Source organism: Bos indicus, chromosome 23 (genome assembly GCF_029378745.1).
Source record: "Bos indicus isolate NIAB-ARS_2022 breed Sahiwal x Tharparkar chromosome 23, NIAB-ARS_B.indTharparkar_mat_pri_1.0, whole genome shotgun sequence".
Classification (NCBI taxonomy): Eukaryota; Metazoa; Chordata; class Mammalia; order Artiodactyla; family Bovidae; genus Bos; species Bos indicus.
The window spans coordinates 25204469-25211515 of NC_091782.1; positions in this window are offsets into that span (position 1 = coordinate 25204469).

A 7047-nucleotide genomic window follows, 5' to 3' on the forward strand; every position below is an offset into this window, starting at 1 on the left:
ACAGTAGGTAACACTTGTTCCATACTTTACAGTTGACATGGTATTTTTCTAATTGATTCTCATTTCTGAGCCTCACGAAAGACCTGTGAGATTCTGGGGACCATTGTTCCACTTCACAGATGAAAAATTTGAAGGCTCAAAATTACATGACTTTGTGGGAAGTCCCTGGTGGCTCAGATGGTAAAGAACCTGCCTGCAATACAGGAGACCCAGGTTTGATCTCTGGGTTGGGAAGATCCCCTGGAGAAGGGAATGGCACTCACTCCAGTATTCTTGCCTGGAGAATTCCATGGACAGGGGAGCCTGGTGAGCTACAGTCCAAGGGGTTGCAAAGAGTCCCGTAGGACTGAGAGATTAACACTTTCACTTTCCATGGCCAGTAGGCATGATGCAAGCGTCACCTACAAACTTTTCAAGGTTGGATTTATTATTGTCCCCATTTTACTGACAAAGAGAGAGAAGTTAAGTGAGCCAACTGAAAACAGAGCAGATAAGTGACAGATATGGAATCTGAGCTCTGCATGCTGCTGCTGCTGCTGCTGCTAAGTCGCTTCAGTTGTGTCCGATTCTGTGCGACCCTAGAGACGGCAGTCCACCAGGCTTCCCCGTCCTTGGGATTCTCCAGGCAAGAACACTGGAGTGGGTTGCCGTTTCCTTCTCCAGTGCATGAAAGTGAAGTCGCTCAGTTGTGTCCAACTCTAGCGACCCCATGGACTGCAGCCTACCAGGCTCCTCTGTCCATGGGATTTTCCAGGCAAAAGTACCCAGCTCCAAAGCTCACAACACAACTAGATGCCTCCCCAAGGCCTTTCCTTTCCCTCTTAAGGTCTATTTGTATCTGTGTACCATCAGCCAATCCCCAACTTTGTGGGGAGCATACATGGGAAGAAGTAATTAAAGGACCATAGAGGGATAGCAAGTTGGGTTCCGAGAGGAGTGAAAAATTTTCAGAGGCCAAGAATTGATACAGCTCCTGGTGAGCGATTTCTTATGCAGAACCAGAAAGTAGAATCTATATGAAATACATGATAAACATCCACACAATTTAAAGGCATGATGGAAAAGAATAGACAGCCCTTATTTAAAAAAAAAAAAATGCCAGCAAGGGACTTCCCTGGTGGTTCTGTGGTTAAGACTCCGTGCTTCTGATGCAAGGGGCACAGGTTCCATCCCTGACCAGGGAACTAAGATACCACATGCTGCAAAGTGTGGGGCCCTGTCCCCCCAAAAAAGGTTTCAAAAAAGACTAAAAGCCACAACAGTCAGAAGAGCTTTGGACCCACAGCCTCAGGAGGCTATTCAAAGTTCTTCTTTGCTTTGTGATTTCCTCTTACCCAGAAGTAAAATTCAGGCCTTTTGACAAATTTGAACAACAGGTGTTTACTGAGAGTCTACTGTATAAGAGCTGCATGGAAATTATGCTCTGAGTGTTAGGAAAACTCACCCTGTTTTCGATTTCCCCTTGAATATCACCAGTGACCTCAAATCACTCGAAATCATACTTACTTCCATTTTTTACGATATCTAGATTTCTTTTAATGAAGACATTTAATGAAAGCCATCACAGATTTATCGAGAATCTTCTTCAACAAAACAGAATGTGGATATCTCTCTACTGACGTGTCCATCCATGCCCACACCCATTTCCATACATATGTACAGTAAGACTTGTTCAAGAGGATAATAGCCCCCACAGAAGTCGTTGTTTTATAGAGCGCTAACAAAACATCCTCGCCAAGCAAATGGTTTCATTAAATTTGCTGCACAGCAGAAATGAGTACAACATGGTAAACCAACTATACTTCAATAAAAAATAAATACATTTTTAAAATTGTATCAGAAAAAAGGGTAGGCTGCGTATATGCAAATAATTCCGCAGCCCATTTCTCAGCCTACAGTGTGCTCTGCCTCACACAGCTCTCCCTTTCTTTCTCCTGTTCTCCTGAGTCCCCTGTCTCCTCTTTTTCCTTTTGCTTTTATTAGGGAGCCTTTGTCCTTTAGCCAGAAGCAAGCCTGCAGGCAATACCCCATGTTCTAATAAAGCAGCCCTTTTGTCAATGGAAGTAATGATTACCTCTCTTGCAGCTGCCCCTGGTGTTGCATTTTTGTAACACAATTTGGCCTCTTTGGGCTCTGGTTAGTCCTATTTAACTTACTGCAGGGGTTCCCTGTTTGATCTCTAATTGATATAATTGACTGGGCATAATCGAGAAGGTTTTATGGATGTTTATTGATAGCTAATTTTCCTTCATCCATTGTTTAATTCGATAAGAGCATAACCTAATTTATTGTCACTCCAACAGGGATCCATTACCCTTTTGATAAATGCTTCTGGGGCTAACTTGTCAGTAACTGATTTCAAAGAGCTGTTTAGCCTACAGAGTCCATCATTAGTTAATGGCAGTTTAGAAAGCTAATGATGTTATAAATTACAATCAATAAGAACATGGAAATTACAGTAGTTGAGCGACATAACACTATATTATTAAACCAACACTAGACCACACCTTTGCTTACTATACGTGTTTCCAAATCCATTTAATGATTTTCACAATTAACCCAGGAAGTCATGGATTGGGAGGGAAACTGTGGGAATCAGGAAACTTATACTTAAAGACCCATTTCAAAAAACAGAGGAGTCCTGCAATGGTTTTTGACAATGGAGGGAACCTGGGGTCCTAGCACGCAGGCAGAAACACACACACGGCTCTCCGGCGTCTCATGTCATTAACTGGATCCTATCACACTTCCTCACAAATCATAAATTAGCAAAAGCAACACTTTGAATTCATGAACACATATGATCAGTTGGCTTAACTTGGGATTTCCAGATAAAGCCAGGTAACTTATCAGAAGTGTCTTGTTGGCAGGGAGAAATTTTCTTTCTACTTGGGAAAACTTCACTATTAGTACTTTAGGTAACTGCATCCAAATCATATATATAAAACACACATACATGCATTTGATTTCTTCCTTAAAAAGCACCACCAATCTTGTAGAACTTTTGGTGTTCAAAATTGCATTGCATAGCTGTCTTAGCGGAGCCAGAATTAATTTAGGATATCACAGAGTGTATCCATCCTTACTTGTGTTGATAGCCAAGTCTTCCTTACTGATTTCCTGATGGTTGAGACTAGTCCACTTTCTTACTGAGATAGAACCTAATTATTGGCAGTCTTTTTGTTTCAGTCTCTGGGTCTCATTTGTTTCTGGCAGCCACTTATCTCCCTCAATGGTTTGTAGAGAAATAAATGCTGGTTCTTCCAGTGACGTGCAGATAGTGGTAATGATTGCATAGGAATATGGGTGTACTTCATGCCATTGAACTGTAAAGTTAAAAATGGTTAAAATGGTAAATTTTATCTTATAAGCATTTTACCACAACACAAAGGTGACACTTCCTAAAGCAATGATCGCCTTTTACATTTATATAATAGTTTTGATATATTAATATTCAGTGATTAGAAATTTAATGTGAACAAAAATACTTACAGAAAGCAATTCTGTTTGGAGAAGAGTTAACCTACAGGTGATTATATCTTTGTCAGTTTATCAGTTCCATCCACCTTCTGTACTTCAGAGAACTTAGCAAATGACATGATTCTTCCTTTCACTTTTGGTTCTGAAGCAGAAAAGGGAAGAGGTTTTTGGTGTCGATAGAATGATGCCATTTAAACTGACAGTTTCTGTGAGAAATTTTCTGAAAGAGGACCTGAAGCCCAGGACTTGACTCATTCATCTGTTCATTCATTTAACAACACGTTATTGAGTGTTTATCAAGGGCGCAGGACTGGAGTGGGCACTGTGGAAAACACAAACATAGTTTATTTGAGATCAGACTCTGATTGAAGGGAGAAAACACAAAGTACAAGGTGAATGTGAAAAGTGAGTTAATAATAAACATCAGCATGTGGGAGTGTCCCGGGCAGAATATGATGAGCTGCAAACCTACAGCAAGAAGGGGTTATTTTGTGCTCTGGTCAGTGAGACCTTGATAAAGAAGGTGATTCATGCAAGTGCACGCTGGCTTGACCTGTGAGTGAATTCTGAGAGGAGGAGGAAACTTGAGAGAGGTGGGCACTGAACCAAGGTAAGGCAACCGGAATGGATGCCACATGGACACAGGCAGGGAGGTCTCTCCCCTAACAGGAAGACACACGCAGGATGCAGAGTCAGAGCACAGTAATTGTCCACATCTCTGACGACAAGTCCCTGAAAACAACTGGAATAGAAGGGAAGGGACTCTCAACACTACTTGCTGAGGAAGCATCGCAATTAGAGTAAGGGATGCGGTAAAGAAAAGAAGTATGGCTACAACACCATAGGAAAACTACAGTGCTGTAGTGACAGTGGAGGATATTTTATTCTCTGAGAAAACAGTATGAAAAGTGAAAGTGTTAGTCACTCAGTCATGTCTGACTCTTTGAGACCCCATGGACTGTAGCCCGCCTTCTCCTCTGTCTGTGGAACTCTCCAGGCAAGAATACTGGAGTGGGTTGCCATTCCTTTCTCAAGGGGCTCTTCCCTACCCAAGAATCAAATCCAGGTCTTCCGCATTGCGGGCAGATTCTTTACCTATCTGAGCCAGCAGGGAAGCCCGAAAATACAGTACAATGTAATATATTATGGACTTCCCCGGTGGATCAGATGGTAAAGCATCTGTCTACAATGCGGAAGACCCGGGTTCAACCCCTAATTTGGGAAGATCCCCTGGAGAAGGAAATGGCAAACCACTCCAGTACTATTGCCTGGAAAATCCCATGGACTAGTAATATTATTAGTAATAGTAATATATTATAGTGATATAATAATCCATACAATTAATATGTGGTTAATAATATTATGTTCTCATATATTCACATATAACAAACACATATTTCATGCATAAGTGTGTGTGTGTGTGTGTGTGCTGCTCAGTTGTATTCAATTCTTTGTGACCCCTATGGACTATAGTCTGCCAGGCTCCTCTGTCCATGTGGATTCTCCAGGCAAGAATACTGCAGTGGGTTGCCATTTCCTTCTCTAGAGGATCTTCCCAGCCTAAGGATGGAACCTGGGTCTCCTGCATGACAGGCAGATTCTTCACCATCTGAGCCAACAGGGAAGCCTGGTATGCATAAATGTACATATAATCTTTTTATTCACAAAAGTACGCAGTGACATCACTGTTTACTCTTGGTGTTCTATATATTCTATGGGTTTTGACAACTGTATGATAAATTATGCACAATTATAGTTCCATAAAGAGTATTTTCACTCCGATTTCTTATACTTAATTTGAAATTATTAAAATTAAGTTAATATATTATTAATTATATGTGATTTCTTAGTGTGGCACTAAGGAAACTGAAACGAAAAAAAATACTGACTCAAAATTATGAGATCAACATCTAATCGAAGGATTTCTATTATACAATAACAAACAATATTGTTCATTATTCCTTATTCTCAGTTCAGTCGCTCAGTTGTGTCCAACTCTTTGCAGCCCCACGGACTGCAGCATGTCAAGCCTCCCTGTCCATCACCAACTCCCAGAGTTTACTCAAACTCATGTCCATTGAGTCGGTGATGCCATCCAACCATCTCATCCTCTGTCGTCCCCTTCCTCCGCCTTAAATCTTTCCCATAATCAGGGTCTTTTGTTCTTCCCGTCAGGTGGCCAAAGTATTGGAGTTTCAGCTTCAGCATCAGTCCTTCCAATGAATAGTCAGGACTGCTGTCCTTTAGGATGGACTGCTTGGATCTCCTTACAGTCCAAGGGACTCTCAAGAGTCTTCTCCAACACCACAGTTCAAAAGCATCAATTCTTCGGCGCTCAGCTTTCTTTATAGTCCAACTCTCACATCGGTATATGACTACTGGAAAAACCATAGCCTTGACCAGATGGACCTTTGTTGACAATGTCTCTGCTTTTTAATATGCTGTCTAGGTTGGTCATAACTTTCCTTCCAAGGAGTAAGTGTCTTTTAATTTCATGGTTGCAGTCACCATCTGCAGTGATTTTGGAGCCCCTCCAAATAAAGTTTGTCACTGTTTCCATTGTTTTCCCATCTATTTGCCATGAAGTGATGGGACCAGATGCCATGATGTTAGTTTTCTGAATGTTGAGCTTTAAGCCAGCTTTTTCACTCTCCTCTTTCACTTTCATCAAGAGGCTCTTCAGTTCTTCGCTTTCTGCCAAGGTGGTGGTGGTGTCATCTGTATATCTGAGGTTATTGATATTTCTCCCAGCAATCTTGATTCCAGCTTGTGCTTCATCCAGCCTGGCATTTCGCATGATGTACTCTGCATATAAGTTAAATAAGCAGGGTGACAATATACAGCCTTGATGTACTCCTTTCCCAATTTGGAACCAGTCTCTGTTGTTCCATGTCCAGTTCTAACTGTTGCTTCCTGACCTGCATATAGGTTTCTCAAGAGGCAGGTCAGATGGTCTGGTATTCCCATCTCTTTCAAAATTTTCCACTGTTTATTGTGATCCACACAGTCAAAGGCTTTGGCATAGTCAATAAAGCAGAAATAGATGTTTTTCTGGAACTCTCTTGCTTTTTTGATAATCCAATGGATGTTGGCAATTTAATCTCTGGTTCCTCTGCCTTTTCTAAATCCAGCTTAAACATCTGGAAGTTCTCGGTTCATGTACTGTTAAAGCCTGGCTTGGAAAATTTTGTGGATTACTTTACTAGAGTGTGAGATGAGTGCAATTGTGTGGTAGTTTGAGCATTCTTTGGCATTGCCTTTCTTTGAGATTGGAATGAAAACTGAGCTTTTCCAGTCCTGCGGCCACTGCTAAGTGTTCCAAATTTGCTGGCATACTGAGTGCAGCACTTTCACAGCATCATCTTTTAGGATTTGAAATAGCTCAACTGGAATTCCCTCATCTCCACTGGCTTTGTTTGTAGTGATGCTTCCTAAGGCCCACTTGACTTCGCATTCCAGGAAGTCTGGAATCATACCATTGTGATTATCTGGGTCATAAAGATCTTTTTTGTATAGTTCTTCTGTGTATACTTGACACCTTTTCTTAATATCTTCTGCTTCTGTTAG